At 29.4% G+C, this 26364-nt stretch overlaps 1 long non-coding RNA gene across 1 annotated transcript in view; it reads right to left on the minus strand.

Moving 5' to 3' along the window:
- Nucleotides 1–233: 233 nt before the first annotated feature.
- The window catches only part of LOC107448627 (uncharacterized), a 38190-nt gene continuing 12059 nt past the window's right edge, over nt 234–26364 (minus strand). The window contains exons 2-3 of the long non-coding RNA XR_001584674.3: nt 11863–12022; nt 234–2539 (exon numbers count right to left, since the gene is read on the minus strand). This is a non-coding gene — a long non-coding RNA (uncharacterized lncRNA). The remainder of the gene's footprint in view (nt 2540–11862; nt 12023–26364) is intronic.

Raw genomic sequence — 26364 nt, forward strand, 5'->3', positions numbered from 1 at the left:
ACGATGTAACGGAGAAGAAGCGCATGCGCACATCAATGAAATATTTTATGACGAAATACAAATAATAAAAGCAGACGATAAAATTAGAACACCAGAAAGTTGTTGATTTTTTAGAATTAGTTTTGTGTGGAATTTGAGTTTTCATATTACCCGTTACGGGTTTATCTAGTTTGTTTTATGATATTTTATCTATCCCGTTACGGGTGAGTTTTCATATATCCCGCTACGGGCACTTTTTCTAGTTTCCTTTATAAGATTTAACTATCCCGTTACGGGTACTTTATATTTGTTATTGTATTTGTTGTGGTGTGAAATAAATGTTTTTATAAAAAAACTGAACAGTTCTTTAATATAGCTTGATACGCTACAGCTATGTATTAATTGGTGGCAGCGGTGGGATCCGTTCCAGAAATGTTTTATTAAGTTTTTGAAAGAATTGGTGACAAATATTATTGTTATTAAGGATTTCCTACTTTAGAAAAAATTAGTGAATGAGATGTTTAAAATTGATGCCAAGAAGTGTGGAATTCGACGGTACTTCGAACTCTTTGAACAGAAAGCGAAGAGATTTAGTGTGAATTTCGATCTTTGGTTTTCGTGTGCTTTACAGCTTATTCCTGCTGAAAGGTCAGAAATTTATGATGATAATTATTATTACTTTAAAGAAAATCTCATTGCCAATTTTCAGTATGATCCACAAGCTATTCCGTGTAATAACGATCGCCAGAAAGAACATTTTAATGAGAAATGGAATTCGCCAAGTATTGTGAAGAAATTTAGATCTGAACGTGAATGTTTCTATTGTGGTGAAATAGGACATTTTAAGAAATACTGTAGACATCGAAATTCGGATTATAGAAAAGAGAATTATATCCGATTGTTGTAATCAAGTTTAAGCACGAAAGTAATTTTTATTTTAATAATATTTATAAAACAAATGCATGTTTAATGATTGGGGCAAAAATGCAGAATTTCACGTTTTTTAAAATACAATAAAAAAAAAATTTGAAACAAGCTTTCCAAAAAAATTGCAGAAGGCTTTTCATATATTCTGAGCTCAAATAAAATCATCGATTAAATAATATTAAGTACAGTTAGTTCTAAAAAAATTGAAAGCTAATGTTCCCAAAATGGGAATGATGGCGCCTAACGGGTTAATATGTTTCGCCAAAATCTGGATTTTAAAAAAATTCATTTCAATGGAAAGAAATCTTTTATTTTACACTTGTTAAGTCATTTGTTTAAGCATATTTCATGTTATAAAATATCCAAGTTGTCAAAATCTACATCTATCATTTTAAAATATTCTATGTTTTTCCAAATTTGTGCAACTGTATACATCATATTGCAACTGTTACTAAATTATGTAAAATTGTTCTTTATGTGTGAAAATAAAAGATATTAGATTTCATGATATTTAGTGTTTAATTTTTGATCCTTATAAAACTATTTTATGAAATCTCTAAATATTTAAAAAATATCTAAATTTATAATAAATTTCCATTTTGAGGATGCTTTTTGGAAAAGAAAAAAAATCCATGAATTATATTGACTTGGCTTAACAGAAATAAATATTATCTTTTTGTACCTATATCTGATTAGAAAAGCATCATTGTAGTTGTTGAAGTATCATTAAACGCTACATAATTAAAGAAATGGTATAAATTTACATATTTTATAATTGTCTATGAAAAAGCCTTAGATGGAATCCCTTGAAATGATCACTTTCAAGTGGCCAATATTCAAAGAATTGAGAAATATTTTTCATTAAGAATTATTATAATTAATATCTTGGTAATAGTGTAAACCAAACAGAAAGTCCCTTTTTATATAAAGTGCTAGCAAATTACAAATAGGTAAAAAAAAATGTGTTCAAATCTGGTAAATAACAGGTTTTGGTACCACTAAATGCTTGTTTCAATGAGCGGTACATAAAAGCAAAATCTAAGGTACAATGTACCTTCCAAGTTAAGAGGTACATCTGATTTTGCCTCTGAAATCAGAGGTACATTGTGCCTTTCATTTTTAAAGGTACGTTGTGCCCTTAAAATTCAGAGGCACAAATGATTCAAATGTGCCTCTGAAATCAGAGGTACAGTTTTTAGAGTGTATGGTAGATGTGTTCTCAAGGGCATGTTACAGAAATATTTTTAAGATCATCTTTAAAAAAATGCACATTCAGAACAATGTACAGTTACAAAAATGTACAGTAAGAAGAAATTCTAAAATATAATGGCATGACAATAGAAGTAAATTGAAATATTTCATAAATACCCTTCCAAAATGATAAAGGTATAGCCAAGATTATATCACAGAAATATTTTTGGAAATATTAATAAGAACTATATTTTTGACAGCTTAAAAGTAGTTATAAAGCATGAATTGTTCTTTTTGCATGTGTGAGTGCATTCTCTGTGCCCCATACTCTCTCTGTCTCTCTCTCTCTCTCTGCCTCTCTGTCTCTCTCTCTCTCTCTCTCTCTCTCTGTGTCTCTCTCTCCCTCTCTCTCTGTAGTTGTATATGCTGCTGGGTTTTCCCGCTAATAAAAAATGTCATACAAATAACCATACAAAAATAATTTTTATTCGTAAAAAAAGCATACAGAAAAAAAATCAGTCATTGCAAATTTTGTTGTGCAACATTTTAACTTCAGTGCTTATGATTTCATTTAGACGAAACCAAATATGTACTCTTAACTTAATATTTAATTCTCTAAAACACAATAATATGCTTTAAGTGGCAAAATATTTACCAGATTTCTGGAGAGCAATATAAAACATTCCGGTAAAAAGTACTGGTACTTTTTACCTTAAAATCCATTTTTACCGGAACATGTTACGAATAAAAAATCTGATATACTGTAATTTTCATTTAATTAAATAAATCGTTACTAATAATTAAATAAATCATACCAAAAAAATTTATAATAAATCATAACAAAAAAATATATAATATTTTACAGTAAAATGGATTTTGCGGATGATGCACTTTTAAGTGCCAGTAGTGTTTACCGTAATTTGTTCCGGAATTTTTTTTACAGTGTTTTCATTTAGCAGCAATGAAACTGGCAAGCACTCAAACTACTTTCGACTATTACAGGATCAAAATTTAGTTTAAAGTTTTATATTGTAGTCGGTTGAACATTTTATCCGAAAATTATAAGAAAATTTCTTTAAATTTGCGACATCTAATTAATAAACCATAATAAAACATGCAAAAAAATAATTCATTACACTATCAAAACTCAATAATTTCAGTATTTCAAATAGAGCAACAAAGAAACATTTTTTTAAATTCAAAATTGTTTTTGTGTTATAAAAATATTCATGTAACCTTTAACGATTAAATGCCAACGCTGCTGTGCGTTTTAATTAAGAGACACGCCTATAAACACAGTCTCTCTTTTTCATTTCGGTAATTATTACATCACTGCGAAATATTGCGTCTACGCAACATTTTGCAGTGAAGCTTTTTTAAGCCCCCATTAATTCTAGTTTTTAGAAGTTGTGTGACTGATTATTTCATAAATGAAAACAAACGCAAATAAATTACTTTCTTTAATAATGAGGGAAGAAATCTGTAATTTCAAATATAATTCTGCTACATTATTACTCTTATGCATATGATTACATTAAGACGAGGCCAAATATATCCATCTTATTAACTATTACGTTCTATAATAAGCGTTAAATGCAAAAACATTTACTAATCATTACATACAATGGTTAGGGCCACTGGAGTGCTTATTAACTATTTAGAAATAGCAATGTAATTGGCAAGAACTCAAATTGCTTTCGGCTATTAGACGAACCAAAATGTAGGGGAAAGTGTTATTACACTTGGCTAAGAATTATATCTAAAAATGATCAAAAAGCACATTTCGCCAAAACTCATTACCAGCAGCTACCATTTAATTGCTCCAAAATTTTGCCCCAAGTGTTTGGAATAATTTCGCAGAATAACAAGGCATTCTGTATTCCTTACACGAAATGAACTATATTAAAAAAAAAAAAAGTAAGAAAATTTTACCATTGCGTTTTTTTGGTCGCCAATAATTTTACCTCTATCTCTCCCCCTTGCCCCTATTTCATATCTCAAATACGCATGCGCGTTAAAGCGCTGGTTACGCCCACGGTTGTTAGGAGAGACAAGTGATTAGAATCCAACGAATAAATACAGAAGCATTAGGGCAGTTCCTAAGACTGGGTTGTCATAATTTGGCGATTAATCAAAAAAATATTTTTTGTTTCTTTTTATGTATATCTTGCCCTTTAGGCGGGTGATCGCGCGGCTACAATTTCACACGCGGTGGGGCAATTAATGTACTTTTTACGTGTTACTTGCCGAGGAAAATAAAATATTTCCTTCAAAACGACGTTCTAAAAGTAGCTTTGCTTCCGTGGGCATGTCTTAGTGCCTGAAAAATGGAGGCTAAGAAAATTGAGGGGTGTATTAAACTTAAAATGCGGGAAGAGTCTTGTCGAGTTTGGTGCTTATTTTAGCACGTTACACATTAACTGTTTACTCACCTTTTTACCTGAATTGTATTAAAAGTGGTGTTTTGATAAACAGGCACGCAGTCTTGTTAGGGTGTTGCAAAAGATCGAGGATATAATTTTTTTTTTTTTTTTTTTTTTTTTTTTTTTTTAAATCATCGTCAGTTAAAGGCAGTGGCGTGCAAGGGAGTTTGGGTGCTTGGGGCAAACTCAGCGCGTTGAAAAAAATTCTGGTTAATTACCGTATAGTATAGTAATAACATTTTTAATAAAAAGACAATGTAAATTTAGCTAATAAAACCAATTTTACACGGTATTCAATTACTAATTTTTTCATTCATATGTTAACGGTTTACCGGAAATTCTAGTTTTTAAATTTATTATTGTTATGACCACACATTTAGTAAAAAATACAAAACTGAAAAGTAAATTCAATCGAATAAATGGTTTTAACACCATTCTCTAAGATATCATGATAAAATTACTGAATTTTACCACATTTATCAAATTTTATCAAATATTATAAAATTACGTTTTATTGTCAATTTTGCTAAAATCATTACCAAACCTCTTTGGTAAAATTTAACGAGCTTTTTGTGCAGACCATAAAGTTAACATGGTAAATTTTACCATATTTTGATAGTTTTAACAATACTTTTTTCCTCAGTGTAAGATTAGATGCCTTTGAAAAGAAAGGTACGTAACTACTGCAGGGAAGAAAATCAATTTAATTTTTTAAAAAATGGAAAGAAAAATCTTAATCCACATTTTAAATTTTTTCATGTAATGTAAGCAGAAACAATTCTAAGGAATAATCTCTTAATTTTTCTTTTCCTTTCATGCAAGAAAAAATCAAATTTTAATGTTGTTTCATGTTCGTTCATTTTTCAGCGAAATTTTTTTTAGTTATTTACTTGTTAGTTTATTTATTTATGTATCATTTCTTTTAACTCAGAAAATATTTAAGTAATTCGCTATTAAGATCGAAACGACTGTCCGAATTCTGCGATTTTCATTTTCATCTAAATGTGATGAATAGAGATTCAGGTTCAAGTCTCAAAACAAACTGAAGAAATAAAACGGACACGACAGCATTTTAGTATTTTAGTATACTTCCCAAACAATCCACCAAAATATTAGCCTTGATATGGTTTCTGTAACTGGGCAACCAGATCAGACATGGCAAATCTGGTTTGCTATTAATTAAAAGCAACTAACTGTCAGTATTTTATTTTATAACCGTCGTTGAACAGCCGACCCAATTTTATGGGTTTACGACTACTAATGTTCAACTCCGTAGCCTTGTAATTTTGAACCAATCCAGAAGACAAGGTAACTCCTGTGTCAGTACCCCCAGAGGTATTGATTTGTTATGGGAACATGGAAGACTTTGCGACTCGACAGATTTACCGTGCATCAGTCACCATTTACAACACGGGAAGTCTGCGGCCGGCAGGGATCGAACCCACGAACTCTTGGACATGGCCTCGGCGTCCAACCGACTAGGCTATCCCGGCCTACACAGACATGTTGGCGATTTTATAACTTCATAAAGTATCTTAAATAATTAAAACACCAGTATTTGCTAACATTGAACTGCAAAATAATGAAGGTGGCCCAACCAAGAATCCAAGCCCTACGTTCTTTAATGTAAACTAAAACCCTCTCACTAATTTTTAGATTACTGGACTTCAAACTTCGAAACTATTAAAGCTAAATTTGCGTTAATGCAATTATCATTGATAGATATTAATTGAAACAAAATGTGTGGGGGAAAACTAACATGAATTAAACTAACATGAGCCATCGAATAATGAAATGAAACTCAATTGCCAAAACAAACTAGTTATTAAAAACTTGAAAATAAAAACAGACTTAGAACCAAGCTTAGAACATACTTGAACTATAAAATAGTTGGGAAAAGGAACTATGCGCCCTGAAGCTCGCATAAAAGCCAAAGTAATAAAAGTAAATAAAACCTTGAAGAATTCGACGATTGAATTCTAAGCTAAACACGCTATACGAAATCCCTAATCCAGCTGACAAGCACACAAAATATTCCCGTTCACAAGTGTTTCAGAGCGCATGCGTTAGAAAGCAACAAGTAACAAATAAGAAGAGATTTCTTCTAACAAGTTATTGTTAAATTATTCATCTACGGCTGAACAAAATGATTAGTCCTCTTCTTTCTTGACTTTGAGCTATTTACTAAGGAAACACTAACTGAATCTAACTGATTAATTTCAATTGAACTAACTGATTAGATTTAGTCAGTGTTTCATTACTAACTGAAAACTAACTGAATATGGTGACATTTACCGTGTTCCTGGCTCTACGGGAACACCAAAAAGCTCAGTAATCTTTACCGAAGCCCTTTGATAATGATTTTGGTAAAATAAGCAACTTAATATAGTTTTAAAATGCGTGATAAAATTTGATAAAGGTGGTAAAATGTGGCCATTTTATCATGAAACCTTAACATCGCATTAAAACTGTCGGTTAAATTTACTTTTAAATTTTGTATTTTTTACTAAATGTTTAATAAGAACAATAATTAATTAAAACTAGAATTTCCGGTAAACCGTTACCATGTGATCGAAAAAATTACCGAATGAATGATTTAAATTCCGTATATTTTAATTTTATTAACTAGAATCATGTTTTTTTCCCTCTGTACTAAAATTGACATTACCATACTGTTCGATAATTTTGTCAGAATCTTTTTTCTCCATGCATGATGTAAAATAGTTTGAAATCAAACATAAACTGGAGTTTTTGTAAATTATAATAAATAGAGTAATACAATGTGGGGTAAAAAAGACTACCCGGAAAAACTTTTGATATAATGATCGGATCTTCAAGTTCTAGGACTCATTCTCAATAGTTTGAGTAGGTAACGTCAGATATGCTAATTAATTAATGCAGAAGATATTTTAATCTACAGAATTAGACACAAAAACATAGTTTCTCTGAATAATCATACCTTTTTTTTTTTCAAATGATTTGAATTTTTGAGTCCCAAAATATAGGGCTATCCGCAATCTGGGAAATGTGATCCCCATAGTTTGGCCAGTAGATAGATCCAATGTTTGGATCCTTAATGTTAATCTCACTTTTTTCATTTTGTGCCATATCTCGAAAAATTTTAAAGTGAATTGAAAAATTTTTGCACACAATTATAAAATTTTTTTATTCAAAGATTCCATGTAAAAAATAACTTTTAGTAAATATTTATCACTTTTTTATTATTTTATTTAATTTTAACCGAAAATTTTTGAATTCTAAAGCATGCAAATTTTTACATTACTTTAAAGAAAATAATTTTGCATAGCATAATACAAAATTTACGTGAAATCGGTCGAATAGTTCCTGGGAAATTGAATTTCGAGAAAGTCGTATTTTAAAAATTCGATTTCTTAGGAAATATTCGATCGGTTTCAATCAAATTTTGTATTTTGCCATATAAAATTATTTTCCTTAAAATGATGTAAAATTTTGTATACCACATAGTTCAAAAAATTGTCGAGTCAAAAATATTAAATAAAATAATAAAAATTATAAATATTTATCTAAAGCTTTTTTTTTTTTTGCATGGAAATTATATTTGAATAAACTAATTTTATAATTGTGTACAAAAATTTATCAATGCTCTTAAAATTTGCTCGAGATGTTGCGAGATACGCATAAAGTAAAATTAACATTAAGGGGTCCAAACTTTGGATCGCTCACCTGACCATATTATGGGGACCATAATATTGTACCATATTTCCCAGATTGCAGCCACCCACTGTATTTTGAAAGTCAGAAATTCGAATCAATCGAGAAAAAGATATGTTTGTTCAGAGAAAGTAAGTTTTTGTGTCTGATTTCGTAACTCAAAATATCGCCTGCACTAAATAACTATCGTGTTTGAGATCACACCCTTGAACCATTAAGAATGACTCCCAGAACGTAAAGATCCTTTCATTAGATCAAAAGTTAAGTTGTCCGTTTTTTCTTTCCACTATACATCAATCAAGGCAAAGTAACTAACATATTACTTTCTTATAAATTAATGTGTTTTGCATAAATCATTAAATTTGAAGTAATATATGGAAATTGATGCGCGTTTTATTGCTCAAATAAATCTATCAAAACAAAATAATTGTTCCTTTTTACTATTATTGTTGTATGTGATATTAAAATATGAAAATGAAAACAAATCGATATCAATGTAACTGTAGGCATGAAAGCACCGTTTTTTATTATCACTTTTTTCGGTAATTGTTAGTCTGTGACATATAAAAATGAGAAATTGAAAGTAAATCATACTTTTACAAACATACTTGATGGATTATATCTATCAAAACAAAACAAGAATAGGGAATTTATCATAACTTATTTTAAAAAATTTCGTTGCGTCATATATTTAAATTTAACTTAATGCATTCATTCGTGTATTATGTTTGAAAGATTAAACATATCAAAATAAAACACTTAAACCACAAATATTTCTAGGAAATTGAGCTGCGTTTGATATTAAAGTGTAAAACTAAAAATATTTATGTAAAATATCATTTGTTGATTACATACATCCATCAAAACAGAAACTGAATTCCCAATTTTTTCAACAATTTATTGCACATGAAAAGACTTGTTTTTCAATTCTGTCAGATCAATTCTTTATTTATTTCACCAACTTCAAGTATTAAATTTAACAACAACAAAAAAATTTAATAAATAAATAAAAAAGGGAAAGAAAGAAAAAACATTCAAAACATTTCGTAAATATTTTTACTTGCTCTTACATAAAGATGTTTTTCGATCTATGTAGGCAAAACATATAAATAAAAACAATAAAATAAAATCCCCAAAAAATTCAACCGCATTCAAATTGACCTATTTTTCCAGTAAATTATTTTTACTATTTTCCTGGAACTATAAGAGGAAATAAAAGTTTCTGTGAGAGATTTTCCGTTGCCGTTAAATGGATTTCCTAGAACTTCTGAACAATTGTTTTGTTTAACGATTCGCTTTCCGTCACAAACGGCAGAAAATTACCAGCATGTTCAAACAGCGTTTTCCATAACAAAAGAAATTCTTTCGATCCTAAAAAATTAAGTAGAAAGTTGAAAGAAAAAAAATGAAAAGCAAAAGGTCAAAAAGTGAAAGTAGCTCACTGCTTTCTCTTAAGAATTACTGAGCTAATTTAAATGCAAAAATGAAGAATGTTTTTTTAAAACTTAACATGACTTGCTACATAAAAAAATAACGTGTATGATTATTTTAAATGTGCAAAGTGTAATAGATTTTATGTTATTATTAGTATTGTTAGGAAGTAATCTCTTTTTTATTTTATGACAAATATTTCAAACAGAAATATTATTCGTGGGCTGTTTTTAAAACTTTTATCAATACATTTTAAAAAAATTTAGTGAATAGTTGCAATCATTTTTGGCGATGAGGTAAACTAAATACATTTTTAAGTACTGAACTGTAGTTAATTATATTAAATTAACAAAATAACAATCGTTTGAAAGATTTATAAGAAATATAATACTGAAAATGTGTTTGTTTTTTAAGCGCAATGCTTTTGCAATGAAGTCATAAAATATGTTTTGTCAGTAAGCAAACTAACAGAAAATTAATGAATAAATTACAAAAATTATAGTAATAAAAAAGTAAATAAAAAATATGACTACGTGCACTGTGAAAACTTTTAGCTTATCTCAATACCGAAAATGGAGGCAACTCTGCAGAAAATTTTCTTACAGTGCACTAACTCGCATAGCGGACTTTATATTTATAGATTTCATATTTAATTTTCCCGAACCTCACACTGAAGGTGTGATATTTATAGTCAAGAATCAGAGATTCTAAAGTTTTCTGATTCCAAATGAAAAAATGGGAAAATGGAAGAAAACAAGATTTAAAAAAAAAATTTAATTCGTGTAAATATGCAAAGTGTGATAGTTCTGCTGATATAATTTCTGTTATTATTAAATTTGTTATATCATGTTTTCGTTTTGATTAGAAAGAAATATTTAAATAATTATATTGAGCAGTGATGGCTCAGGGGATAGAGCGTTCACCTTCCAATGAGGTGAACCGGGTTCGAATCCCGGCAATGGCTGGTCGATACGAATCCGCATCCGGCTTGCACCGACCACAGTGCTGACGAGAAAAGTCCTCAGTGGTAGACGCATCATGGTTTAGAGTCCCCCTGCCGTCAGGCTAACCGTGGGAGGTTCTCATGGTCTTCCTCTCCGTGTAACGCAATCCATCAAAAAGTCCTCCACGAAGGCAAATTTCTCCCTATACTTGATCCATCGGATTGGGTTCAAAATTACAAGGCTACGGAAATGAACATTAGTAGTCGTAAACCCAAACATTGGGTCTGATGTTCTACGACGGTTGTAAAATAAATAAATAAAAAAAAAAAAAAAATGAATTCAAACTATTCTCGTATGTAATTTTTTATCACTACCAAATCACGCGGTAGATATTATAGTTAATAGTCTGAACTTTGCAATTTTCAACCTAACTCAAAAGACAAGCAATTTTTTTACTTTATTTAAGAATGAAAAATTCTTAAATCGGCTAATTCTAAATAAATAATTTCAAACAGTGATTGAAAAACAAAATTCTAAAGAGTTACTCAGCTGATTAAAATTTTGAAATGACGAATTTATTTTATAACTTAATAAAACGCTATTTAGTTGCATTAGGTAAAATTTATGAGTGTAATTTACTTGAATATGCAATCCAGATTATTATTAGTTTAATCATAGTTAGCTCTTTAAAATGAGTTTAAATTTCATAACAAATATATCTTTTGCGAACATTTCTGTTCTTTTTGGAATTTTTAAAAAATTTAGAGTCTAAAAATGGTAGAAAGCAGAAAATCCTAAAACTAATATTCTCTCGCTTATTTTGTGATCCTTTTTCTTCCCGACGAACTTGGAATCGCAGCATCTAACATTTTTCTAAACATTTTTTTATTTATTTTTACTTAATTTTAGCAAATAAACTGATGCGGATATTTACTAATTCAGCAGTATCTTATCAATATATAAAATACAAAGCCGTCATCGAATCATAATTTGAGATACAAGGTATGTGGTATTTCAGATTCACTATTCATTTTTTTCTTGTAAAATTATACCAATACATCTGCGATCATCAAAGACAGTTCATATTATGCATTTGTCTATTTTAAGATTTTTGATATAAAAGTTTGTTTTTGCGAAGTTTACGTTAAAAATTATATTTTTGGAATTATTAAAGCAAAGATAAAACTTTTAGCGTAATAAACAAAAGAAAATATTTTATTATATAAAGGAAAAATTTATTAAGATTAAAAGAAAATTTCATAACAAGCTCATACCTTGTGAGCTGTACAACAAACTAAAACTGAAGAATTCTCAACTATAATGGTATGTCTGCAAGTGACGTAGTGTTAGTATCACGATTCTGATTGGTTGTTGAAACCTGGAATTTTTTACGATAGCAACTGTTCTTTCCATTCTATTTCGAATAAGCCAAGCCTGAAAATATCAATTCTCTTAAATGACACATTCTATATTCTTTCACTATATATTTCTTACTTAACACAAAGACAGGCATGAAGACATGTAGAACATAAATTAATCATGCATCGAAGTTGCCATGTACACAATGCAAAAATATATCTCGCTCGCAATAAACAAATAATAAATCTAATTTAAGTAAAAGACGTAGCCTAGAAAGAAGCATATTTCACCAAATCGATGTGCGATACGACGTTATATTTAATTAACTTACGTTAATTAGCATTACGATAATTAGCGTTAATTAGCATTCTAAGTTATGTAGAGAAACTCAGCTCAACTTTAACACTCGCCATTTTGCTTATAAGCGATCAGTTGGTGCTGACGTTATTTGTCACATTTGTGGGTATCAGTGATCTTCTTCTGAAGAGCCAATACCCAATTCTAAAAAGGATTAAACATATGCAAAATGATTAATGCTTATGTTAACCATGTATTTCTGATGCATTACTTTACAATCGTCATTCAAATTGGTTTCCATTAGCTTAAATGTAATAAAATTAAATTTTCAGAAAAACTTAAACTCAAGCAAATGTGCAGTTTTAAATGTCTTAGTTAAAACCAAAAATCATTTAATTTTATTTTATTTCTTCACATTTTGAAAAAAAAATCTATTGCAGTTTTTTCCCCCTCTCTCGTAAATAACCAATAAAATATTTTAAGACTGTCGCACTGGCATCGTGCTATACATTATTAAATCAAATCAATTATGAGTTCTTAACCTATTTTACAGCAGGACAAGTTTCACAGGCAATACTGAATGGTTCAAGTTAATGCCACTAAATTCAGTTTGAAATTTCTTATAAAACAATAAGTTAAATTAAATGGTATAATTTAAAGTCCAGCTTATAATTAGCTCAAGGTTTTTCCTTTGTTGATGTCCTCATTATTTTACAGTTTGCAATGTGCGTCCGAAATAAATAGTAGCTTAGAAAGATTAAAATTCCTGAATACAAAGAAAGAAACAGTTCCAATTATTTTTCGCGCGAAATTATTTAAGATATTTTATTTTCCAGTTCTTTTCAATACTCGTTTAATTTCGAAATCGATTTCAGCCTCCACTAAAATAAATGAACATTTGTTTTCGTCTAATTCTCATGGTAAAATTCAATCAATGCATATTTTTGCATACAATGCCATTTTTGAAATAATAATTATATGCAAGTTAAATTAAAGACAAAAAAAAAAGGAAAGAAATGCGATCCAAGCGTTAAACTTTCGCAAATGTTAACCATAAAGATATCACAGCTAGAGGCTGCACTATATAACTTAACAATGCAATTATTATTCAATCAATTGCTGTAATATTGTATCACGCGTATTGTTCATTTCGGGTTTGTTTTTTTTTTTTTTTTTAATTATTTTTTCTATTTTGATTTTAAATAATCAGTCATGACAACTAAAAAAATAACATTATGAGAGAAAATTAATCAATTTTCCATTTTAGAAGATATTTTAATGTTTTGGTTAAATTTAAGGTTAAAATTTATCCTTTTTCTGCAGTGAATGATCTAAAATCATCGTTATTTCAAGTTTTTACTGAGTTAAGTACATTAGTTTAAGATTGAAATCTGTTAAAAGATCATTATCTAGCATCCAATTGGTAATTCAGCGAAGATTTAGAATATTACTTACATAAAGTTGTGTATCACTTCTTCTTCTTTTTCTTTCAAACAATTGAATTGCAGCTGTAATTACGTTTCTCAATATCTGTTTCAGGAAACAAACTCACTTTCAGAAAAACCATTGAAGCCGTATGCCTTCTATATAACAGATAACAGTTAGCTCGTTATTAAGTTAGCAGCTAACTTATTACGACATTTCAAACTGAAAAAGCATTAAATATCATATATAACTAAACTCTGGTGCGCGACAGCCCAAGAGGGCCAAGGCCTACTGTGCCCATCTCAGTTTTCTTGACCTTGGGCTCTGGGGTGCAGGAGCAGATGTTCCAGTCAGGTGGTCAGCCGAACGCGGAACCCCCAGTGTTTAGTTCCCAAGCATGCTTGGTACTCATTTATCGACCCACTGAAGGGATGAGACTGATATCGACCCACTGAGTCAACCTTGCCCGACCCGAGGATCGAACCAGGGACCTGTGGCACGACAGCGCGAAGCAGTAACGCTCAGCCACCAGGCGTCTAAATATCATATATATCATCCAAATATCATCCACCACCATCACCTTTATCATCCAAATTAGTTGCAGCCTTAAAGACTCATATTTTCACATATGCTGAATGTATTATGAAATCAAGTTTAGGAAAGATTATTTTGCCCAATAATATGGTTCCACATTGCTACTTATTATGGTAGAAATAAATTTTGCATGATATTATGTGCTCTAAATAAATTTTCCTAAAAAAGGAGTTAAAGGTGTAGGAAAGAATTATTTGATCAATAATATGGTTCCCGTTTGCTTCATGTTATGGTTGCAATTAACTTTGTCTCTGTTCAATATTATAGTACAATGTGTTCAAAATCAATGTGACTTAAAAATTTGCAAACCGAACTAGTTACTAAATAATCATGTTTAGGAAGGAATGATTTGCCCAATAATATGGTTTCAATGTGTTCCATATTATGAATGGAGTAAATTTTGCTCGGTATTATAGTACATAGTTTTATAAAAAATTTTACAGTGTATCAATCAAGTTTATAATCAGTGTATCAAGTTAATCAGTACGTCAAGTTTATGATCAGTGTATAATCACGTTTAGGAAGGAATGATTTGTTCAATAATATAAGACTTCTATGCATATTGAATGGAGTAAATTTTGTTCGGTATTATAGTACATAGCGTTATAAAAATTTTTACAGTGTTTCAATCAAGTTTATAATCAGAGTATCAAGTTAATCAGTGCGTCAAGTTTATGATCAGTGTATAATCACGTTTAGGAAGGAATGATTTGTTCAATAATATAAGGTTTCAATGCCTTCCAGTATTGAATGGAGTAAATTTTGCTCGGTATTATAGTACATAGCGTTATAAAAATTTTTACAGTGTATCAATCAAGTTTATAATCAGAGTATGAAGTTAATCAGTGCGTCAAGTTTATGATCAGTGTGTAATCAGGTTTAGGAAGGAATGATTTGTTCAATAATATAAGGTTTCAATGTGTTCCAGTATTGAATGAAGTAAATTTTGTTCGTTATTATAGTACATAAAATTCTAAAAAAAATTACAGTGTATCAATATAAGACAAGTCCAGCTTATTCCGTAGCTTAGTATCATATATGTATGTTTTGTTGTTTACATTTATTAAATACGATTGTTATTAGATTTTGACATTTTTATTCACTGCAACATTTTAAAATGAAACTCTTTACAACAGATATTATCCAGAATTTTATTAACTTGTTCCACATTTAATATCTTTTATAAATAAATGTTTAAGATGAGAAATAAACCTTTTTTTTTTTAATTTTAATGAATATGCTTTACAAAAGTTTTTTTTTTTTTTTACCTTACATAACATGGTTAAAACTTTTGAATAATAATTTTAGGAGAAAAACTTGCTGAAAATATTAATAAAATGCTGCAAACGGATTAGCTTCCTTTCAACAATAGTTTCGAAAAAGCGTTTTTTTTTTTAAAAAATTTTTAATTTTTTTTTACTACAGTTTTTAAATTTCGAATGCCTGCATCTGAATCATAATATACTCTGCAAAAAACATTGCAACATTTCGGAATGTAATCTGATACAAATTCGATTAAAACTTAAGCAGTGTACAGATTGAGACATTCATTCCCCCCCCCCCCCCCAANCCCCCCCCCCCCATAAAAAATTTGTGAATATTCACTGCAAATTTGATGATAACTTAACTGTTTTGAACATGTTAAACTGTAATATCTTAAAAGTTTGCTACTACTCTAATGCAGCGGGGGGGGCTATTTTGATTTAGATCACCGTATTTCTTAAATTTCATTGCACAATACTGTGGTTCAAGAACAAAACACATAGTACGATTTAACAACTAATTAGGGTAGCACAAATTTGCACAATATTATGGCTCAAGATAACGATATTATTGTTCAAGATTGAACTGATTTTTCTGAGAATATAGACAATAATGCCCCTAAGTGTGATGATCCATACTTTTCTTTAGGACCTTTACTGTACTCAGCTCAAATGATTATTTCTACACGGAGAAAAAAATCTGGTAAAATTACCGTTCTGTATGATAATGACATTTCTGTTTTTTTTTTTTTTTTTTTTTTTTTTTTTTTTTTTTTTTTTTTTTAATAATGATAATTCTAGTAAATTAAAACTGTAAAATATACCGTATTTAAACCATTTAATTAATTGGAAAATTTTCTGTTCATATGGTAACGGTCTATCGGAATCCTGGTTTTCAAGATTATAGTTCTATTACCACACATATGGAAAAAATATAAAACTAGGAAGTGGTAGGTTTTGTTTGTTTGAAAAGCATGTTATTAAAAAGATTTTTTTAAACTTGAAATTTCATTTTTATTAAAGAATAGGAAATTTTTTGCAATTTTTGATGAATTTGAGATTTTTTGAAAGACATTTCCAGTAAAACAAAAAATTGGTAATAAACCCAAATTAAACGGTATTTACACCATTCATCTGGTAACGGTTTACCGAAAATTTTGGTTTCAAAATTACGGATCATATTACCTCACATACAGTAAAAAATACAAAGTTAAAATGTAAATTTAGCCGAATAAATAGATTTCAACACCATGCAAGGTCTCCTGATAAAATTAACAAATTTTAGCCCATTTTAACACAGATTATGAAACAATATTATTTTGTTAATTTAACCAAAATCATTATTAAAGTGCTTCAGTAAAAACTACCGCGCTTTTAGGCTTTACCATACAATGAGAACCACGGTAAATTTTCTGGTAGTTTTGACCATACTTTTTATCTCAGTGTACAATATAGAACGGAAAAAAAATTGTTGACAAGTACATACACAACTATATTTTTCAATCTAAATCTCATCTGCCTATTTTAAACTCCCATGATCACAGCTTCTATTCTTATTTCGTGATGCGATCAGGAACAAATATCATATTATATCTGAAAATAATATCTCTTCTATATATTTGAGTTTTCAAAATGGTGACAGAAACATGGTAAATTTTAACATATTCTAGTAGATCTGACCATACATTTTCTCAGTGTACAATACAAAAAACGGGAAAAAATAAAAATATATAAGACAGCTTTCCAGCAAAAAAAATTTTTTTTTTTCTAAAATTATTTTCTTTGATATCGCCTACTTTTTTTCCCTTGTTATATTTCACCCTTTGCTTACGGCTGGTATAACATATGGAACACATGTGATGATACAACATGGTATACTATAAGCAAAGGGTTAAATGTATTTTTCAATCTGTATCCTCTCTATTGGTTTTAAGATCCTATAAATTACAGTTTTTATTCTTATTTTTTGATGCAAATCAGGTACAGATATAATATTCTGTCAGAAAATAATATCTCTTCCATATATTTGAGTTTTCGATAGCTGAAATGTTGGCAGAAACAGGGTAAACTTTACCATTTTCTAGCAGATCTGACCATACATTTTTCTCAGTGTACAATACAAAAAAGGGGGAAAAATAAAAATATATAAGACAGCTTTCCAGCAAAAAATAAAATTAAAAATAAAAATTATTTTCTTTGATATCGCCTACTTTTTTTCCCTTGTTATATTTCACCCTTTGCTTACGGCTGGTATAACATATGGAACACATGTGATGATACAACATGGTATACCATAAGCAAAGGGTTAAATGTATTTTTCAATCTGTATCCTCTCTATTGGTTTTAAGATCCTATAAATTACAGTTTTTATTCTTATTTTTTGATGCAAATCAGGTACAGATATAATATTCTGTCAGAAAATAATATCTCTTCCATATATTTGAGTTTTCGATAGCTGAAATGATGGTAGAAGCATGGTAAATTTTATCGTCTTCTAGTAGATTTGATCACACATTCTCAGTGTACAATACAAAAAAGGAAAAAAAAAAACTTTGATAAGTATTTTCAGTTTTCCAGCAGAAAATAATATTAAAAAACTATTAGCAAACTTCTTTTCTCTGACATCGCCTACTTTTTTTTCGTTTTGTTATATTTAAATGCATTTTTCAATCTGTATCCTTACTGCCAGTTTTAAGATCCCATAAATTACAGCTTCTATTCTTATTCCGTGATGCAAATCAGGTACAAATATCACATTCTGTCTGAAAATAATATCTCTCCCATGTATTTGAGTTTTCGATGACTGGGGAGAGATATTAATTGATTGTAAACATGAACCTTACAAGAAACAATGATCGATACCAGGCTACTACTTTACTCAAAACAGAAGTTTTGATGTATTGTTGACACGCATGTCAGCATTTGTCTTCTCCTCAGTATGAACCATCGCATTTCATGAATAATTTAGTGAACATTTGCCTACCCTGCAATCACATGCTGCAGTTTTTATATTGGAAATAGTTCATAACGAGAAAACTACAGTTTTTTAGTTTCCGCGTTTTATTTTTAATCTTTGAAATCTTCGCTGAAATTGATTTTAGGCAAAAGAAGCTTAAGTGTTTTGCTCATGCATAAAAAATGTTAGCAATTTCTTTTTTTTTTTTGAAAAAAATAGTTAGAAAGAAATTCTATGTTATTATAGTAAACTACCATCTAAACTTTTTTTACTTAAATTTCAATTTCCTAGACTAACTAGTAATATATGCTGACATTTTGGTTCGAAGATTTAAGTTGGAATTAATGTTTATGTATAAAACACTATAAACAATTTTGGTGCAAAGTTGCCACCCTTTTTAGTGTGGAAACAAACTAAAATTATTGATAGTGCATGTAGTCTCATTTTCTTTTTCAATTTTCACTGTTATTATTTATATTTTGTTTACTGTTTATTTATTCATCCATTTTTTTTTTTTTTTTTTTTTTTTTTTTTTTTTTGCTTGTTTGCTTGTTTACTGACAACACATATTTTCATGCGCATTAGAATCAGTTTATAGCTTCACCGCAAAAACATTACGCTGAAGATACAAGCCCATTTTTAATAATTTGCTTGCCCTAGTTTTTTGAACGATAACTACAGCCCTGTACTTAAAAATGTTGTTAGTTTACCTCAACAGCAAAAATACTGACAACTGCACGCTGAACTTTTTTGCGGTTTACAATATTACAATGGAAAATAATATAATTTCTTTAACATTGAATTCAAACGTTAAGTTTTTATTTTTACTTAATCGTGCAATCACCTTCATTAGAGCCGCGATGGCTCAGGGGATAGAGCGTTCCCCTTCCAATTAGGCGAACCGGGTTCGAATCCCAGTCAATACGAATTCCGCATCCGGCTTGCACCGACCACAGTGCTGACGTGAAATATCCTCAGTGGTAGACGGATCATGGGTTAGAGTCCCCTGGCCGTCAGGCTAACCGTGGGAGGTTATCGTGGTCTTCCTCTCCATGTAACGCAAATGCGGTTTAGCTCCTTTAAAAAGTCCTCCACGAAGGCAAATTTCTCCCAATACTCGATCCAGGAATTCTCTTGTCTTCTGGATTGGGTTCAAAATTACAAGGATACGGAGTTGAACATTTTTAGTCGTAAACATTTATATCCTTTATTCTTGACATTTATTTAATAACATTTTGCGAATAAAGAGAGCAGAACTTCATTGCCAGAGAGAGAAAAAAATTATTAATTTTTGAGTAAATTCGGAGATGACAGCTTGGTTATCATTCAAAGTTTCACACTTTTTGTCATATATAAAATGGCGTAACAATCTGAATGTATTAAAATCCAATGGTACAATGTCTGGCGAGTATGATGGAAGCGACAGTACCTCCCATTTAAAATCATTATTTTTGCTCCGAGTTCTTTTTCTTTCTTGATCGGAGAGATCTGGGCCTGAGCTTAAACGCTTTAAATAAATAATAGAACGAAAAACCTTGTTGAAATAAAAAGTATTCTCGCATTTTGATTTTTCTTGACAATCAAGAAGAGTTTTTTTTTGCAAAGGAGCTGAAGCTATGCTATCCCTTAGCTTTAATTTTCAGTAGAAAATAAAATAAACAAAATATTTCTGCTAAAGAAATTATGTTTTAAATGGGACCAAATATCATACTTATCCTATGCAGTTAAAAATTCAAGAATAAAACTTTTAAAATTATTGCAAATCAAAACGAAAAGGTAACAATATTCACCTAAACAGTGATAAAATAAAATATTTTAAGTCAGGGTTATGGACTTTCAATAATTACTTATAGTCAAAATTTAGCTAATTGTGCAGTGTGTTCCATAATGCTCGCTTCGGATTTTTAGAATCACAGTCAAAAGTTATTTAAAAAAGGTCGCCAAATGATATTTAAGTAATAATTTTTCATCAAATCACTAGTGAGTATAAGTATTTCTAACAACCAAATTTTAACTTTTCCGTCTCTCTCTCTCTCTCTGTCCTCCGGCAATCAAACATGTTTTGATGTTTTAAGATTTTGAACAGAATCGGTAGATTAATTTGCGTCTAATTGTGTGTTGCGAACAATATTTTAGTCATGACACAACAGTCCTAAAATAAGCTGGAGTGTTATTGGGGTTAGAAAAAGGCGGAAACACAACCTGGTAAGGAACCTTACTAATGGACCAAAAAATTTTCAATTAACCAGCTGTTATTCAAACTATATTACACGGTAAAATTTTGTTAGTACTTTGCTAATAAGATGTTAATTATAGACCATAAAATTATTTCGAGTTTCACCCTTGTGTCGTTAAATCGAGTATGAAAAATATAATACTCTGGTTCACCTTAGAATCATCTTAATGTGGCACCAATTCGAAAGATATTATGACTCACAAACGGTATTCTCGACATGATAAACCAGTCCTTAATGAATTGGTGCGTTATTGTGGGACAAACAGAAGCAGTAACTGATTAAGAACGTTACCAATAGATCAATCATTTTCAATTAACCAGCTGTCATTCGAACCATAATAGACAATAAAAGTTTGTTAGCACCTTAATCTAAATTATAAACCATTATATGAATTTCAGTTGGGCTAAGGAGTCATTAAATTAAGTAAGAGAAATATTATACTCTGGTTCACCTTAGAACCATATTAATGTGACTTTAATTTGTACGATATTCTGGTTCACGAACGATATTCTAAGCATAATACACCAGTACTTAATAAGCTACTGCGTTAATGGGTGTAGAAAAAAAAACAGAAGCGCAAACTGATTAAGAACTTTACTAATAAGCCATTGGGGCAAGAAAACCTTCGTGGAAGGCTTTTTGATGGAATTAACACGCATTTGCGTTTCATAGAGAGGAAAATCACAAAAATCTCCCTCTGTTACAACGAAGACAAGGGGATTCTAATCCAAGATCCGTCTACCACTGAGGATATATTAATGTGGGCACCTTAGAACTTTAATAAAGTATTAAACTGTAGCATAAAATGAATTCTAGTTACACCATTGGGTCATTAAATATAAGAACTGAAATAATCTGGTTCAACTTAGAACTACATCAATGGTTCGAAGCGCTATAAAATTTCTAACAATGTTACGTTATAACGCTCTTAAATTAATAAAAAAAAAATTTTTTTTTTTTGATTCAGCTCGCATTTTAAAATTTTCTTATTTAGATATATGATACTTCAAAAATATACCTATTTCAGAAAAAAAAATACTAAAAAATAAAAACAAATTATCAAATTATTACGTGATGATGTAAAATTCACTTATTACTGATATCCCAAAAAGCACTTAATGTGAATCTTGAAAATACTTTTAAAAGAAAGTCAAAAATTTCTGAAATATTCAAAGAGCAATTTGTCCATCACGCAGAGCTTATGTTTATTTATTTACTTTCATTTTTTAAAAAAAATTCAATACCATGGATTATTTCTCTTGTTTATTAAACAAACATGATGAAAGAAATATATTTTGAATGACCAGGCCTTAATAACCTGGTGTGTTATTGGTAGAAGATAAAACACAAACACAACATGATTAAGAACTTTGCTGAACCTATCATTTTCAATTACCCAGCTGCCATTTTAACTTGGTAAACAAGCTTTCAAAAAACAAGCAATCTCACGGAATTTTCTACTCACATATGCATCTATCAATGTCATCATTGGGGGCATAAAATTCCGGACTAATAATGTCATCAATAGATTATGGAACAAAAAGTAAAAATACATGCATCAAGAAAAATTGTTTTATTGATGATTTTTTTTCTATTATATTCTCTGATAAATTATTTTCCTTGCTGTATTTTAATTGCAAATATCTTTTCAGAATATGACTTCAATAAGTTTCATAGCAAGCAAACAATACACAAAAAATCTCATATTTATTTGTTAGCTATGTAAATACATAGAATTCGACCAGATACGTCATTTTTATAATGGAAATATGGTAATTGGTTACAAATACTTAAATAATATTCTTTCAGGTAAAATATTTATATTGTAACGATTATATATACATAAAAGTTCAAAAAGTAGAGGAAGCATAGAAAAAATAACAGAATAATGAATTTTTGTCCTTTTTGTATTTATTGAAAGAGAAAAAACTCTACAAAATTACAAAACTTCAAAATATTTATGAAGAGATAGAATCAAATGATAATTATTTAAAAAAATATATTTCCAAAACCAAGTTGCTATGTTATTAATTAAACCATTACCGCTGCTACTAGAACAAAATTTTAAGGTGTGTTCATACTGAAGTTAAATATCGATCTAATTGGTTTGTTGTCTCAAATTTGCCCAAGTTCGATTCATGCATGCCAACAACTATATTTAACTAAATAATTAAAAAATAAATATTAATGAAAAGTCGTATTTTAAAAATAACTTTATAAGTTAATTATTTTTATTGGATTTAATAACAAATAATGAATAATATTTGCTATTGGAGACGTTGGTTAATTTCAAATTTTCAAAGTGTTTACTCTAAAGTTAAGAATCAATTTGAATTTTTGGTTGCCATTGTTTAGCTTGAAATGGAATTGCACAAGACTACAATTATATTAAACTGGATAACTCAAATATTTAATAAATGCTAGCTTATAGTATTCAATATTTCATTTATAGTATGATTTTGAATAGAATTTGCAACCAATTATATTTAATTACATTCATCTAATTACATTTGTTAGATAACGGTTGTTTTTAATCAAATTTGGAAAGAGTTGATCAATCTGTTTTTTAAATTAATAAATGTTTCTACAAATTCTTTTATTTCCATTTATTTGATGAATTGTGTTATTTATCTAATTATATTTTGAATAATAGAATTCCTTGAAATTAGTTTGTTTATAAACTTAAATTTATTACAATTTATACTCAACAATGTAGAGTTTTTTCTCTTTTTATAAAACTTAAGGGAAGGTTGCTATTTATTAGTCATTTATTTTTTGGCAATATTATAGTTTTATACATCTTAATATAATTACTACTTTGCATTCTATGCAATGCCTAGTAATGGACGTTATAGTTTTAAGCTAAAGAAATATACAAAAAAAAAGTTCCCTCAGGAAGAAAATAAACAAATAAATAATAACATAAATGAGAGAAAGTTGTTGCCTTCTTTGAGTTAGGACAAGCGGATGACTATTTAATTTATTAAAGTGCAACTTTAATAAAAGTTAACTAATAAATATAATGAGCTGATGATCAGGAGTTAGATAGCTCAGTGCGAGCCGGGAGTGGAATTCTTATCGACAAATCATTGCTGTAATTCGAACCTGGGTTACCTCATTGGGAGGCGAGTGCTCTATCCCCTGAGCCACCACGGCTCGAAGCTGGCTCATTTTATTTTATACCTGTCGTTGAACAACCGACGCAATCTTGAGTTTGCGACTACCAATGTTCAACTCTGTAGCCTTGTAAACCCAATTCATAAGTATCCGCTACAAACCCACTTTGAACCCAATCCAGAAGACAAACGAATTCCTGAAACAAGCATGGCAGAAATTCGACTTCCTGAAACACTTTTGGATGGAACTAACTTGCGTCTGCACTACATGGAGAGGAAAATCACGAAAACCTCAACGGTTAGCCTGGCGGCCAGAGGACTCTAACCCATGATCCGTCTAACACTAAGGATATTTTATGACAGCACTGCGGTCGGTGCTAGCTGGGTGTGGAATTCGAATTTTCCTGCCTTCTCTGGGATTCAAACCCAGTTCACCTCATGAACCAGGCTCATTGAAAGCATTAAATCAGTATGTAATATGTTATTTTAATTCTGTCATAATTAAGTTAACAATCATTGTTAATATGGATAAATAACGTTGATTAAATTCAATGTAAAATACTATCAGTAACATGCAAAACACTATTAACGTCTCACTGATTTGCATAATTTGTTTACGTAAACAAATAAGAAGAAAAGTACAAAATTCATACTTTCTTGCCCAGAAACTTTGAACATGAAATGAGCGATTTTCACACTTCAAAAAATATTCTAAACAATAAACAAGAAGCACTTAATGTCAATAACAACAAAATAATGGAGGCGAAATGACGAAGGAAGCGACTTAGTGACATCAATCTTATTCGGAATTTTAAAAAAATCAATGTTATCGTTATGATTACGAGGAAAAAAAATATACCTTTTGGAATAAGCGTTTCATATAATTTTTTAATTTATAAAATTGAAAATATTTAAATTTTCAAAAAGTCTAAAAAAATAATTTATAGTTAGAGCATAATTTATTTCTCATTTTGTAAAAATAGATCCTTGGGGCATGCCAACTATTTGAAATAAAAGTTATTTATCATGATGAAGATAATAATTAAAAAATACGGATAGATTAATTAAGAAATCTTCAATATTTTTAATCACAATTTGGGATATTTATAAAATATTATTGATAACTGAAAAGAGTATATTATTAATGTGTTAATAAAATATTATTAATAATTAAAGTATAATAAAAAGAATAAGTAAAATGCTATTAAAGAAAGATATCTGGGAAAACAAAGATAAAAATATAGTTAATTTTGTTGCATTTAATAAAATCTAAATAGGTTGATTTTTGGTAATATACCAAGTAAACATGTTTAATAAACTTTTTGATAGCATAATGGTGAAGCATTTAAGGAATATGGTGCCAGTTTTAGTTAGGTAAATATTTGAACAGCGAGAAATTTTATTTCGGTGCACTGGGTGTTTTATGAAATACTGCACTGATTATTAAGTATAAATTGTGTTCATTAGTAATTTCTATTTTTGTCCGCACATAGAATGCTAGCTTTTTTTTAATGATAGTAATAATGATATTTAAAATATCTTAATTTAAATTTTTACTATTGACAAATTCCTTATTTTAGAGTTCAGGACAGAATTTTTTTTTACAGAAGATTACAAAGTTGTTATTAGCTTTGTCTATGGGAACTATCACAAGACTTTTTTGAAATTGCTAAATGTCAAAATAGTCATAGTCATTTATATTAGTATATTACTGTAGTAATTTATAATTTTCATTTTATAAAGTGCCAGTTTTTTTAAGAGACAAGGAGAGTTAGATACTTATCTTTCTTGAATTTGTTGAAGCTTTCGGGAAGCTTCAACAATGTTCCTTATGCATAACTAGTTTATGTAGCCATTTTTTTTTATTATTTGCGCAAATTTATTTATTTATTTTTTTTTTCTAATTTTTTTTTAAGAGCATTTAGCATTTTAAAACTGAATATCCTCCTGAATTAAAAAAAAAAACACTTTTACAAGTGGCAATACAAGTGTAATTTTTTTTAACTTTGTTCAATGTTAATTTGGGAATACGTATGCGTATACGCTTTTGTTTCAATTATTGACGCGAATTCTAAAGATACACGTTAAGGGTAGTCATGACGTAACACCCTCTATTTACTACAAATTTGGAAAATTAAAAAAATACACTGCGTGAAGCATGACAGTTGACACAATAGAGAATTATTCAAGAATTTTTCAAAAACTTCTTATTGCAATTTTTATTTATTGGTTTACTGATGTACACGCTTAAAAAAAAGTATTATCAAAACTACCAGGATATGGTGAAATTGACCGTATTTCTGGCTCTATGGGGTTCCCAAAACAAACTTTAATTCTTACAGAAACACTTTGGTAATGATTTGGTAAACATTAAAAATAAAATATGGTTTTATAATACGTGATAAAATTTGGCAATTTTGTCATGTTATCTTGGAGCATGGCATAAAAATCATTTCTTCGGTTAAATTTACTTCTCATTTTTATATTTTTTCTAAATGTGTGGTAATAAGAAATATAATTTTCACAATTA

This window comes from Parasteatoda tepidariorum, chromosome 6 (assembly GCF_043381705.1).
Source record: "Parasteatoda tepidariorum isolate YZ-2023 chromosome 6, CAS_Ptep_4.0, whole genome shotgun sequence".
In the NCBI taxonomy this organism is placed as follows: Eukaryota; Metazoa; Arthropoda; class Arachnida; order Araneae; family Theridiidae; genus Parasteatoda; species Parasteatoda tepidariorum.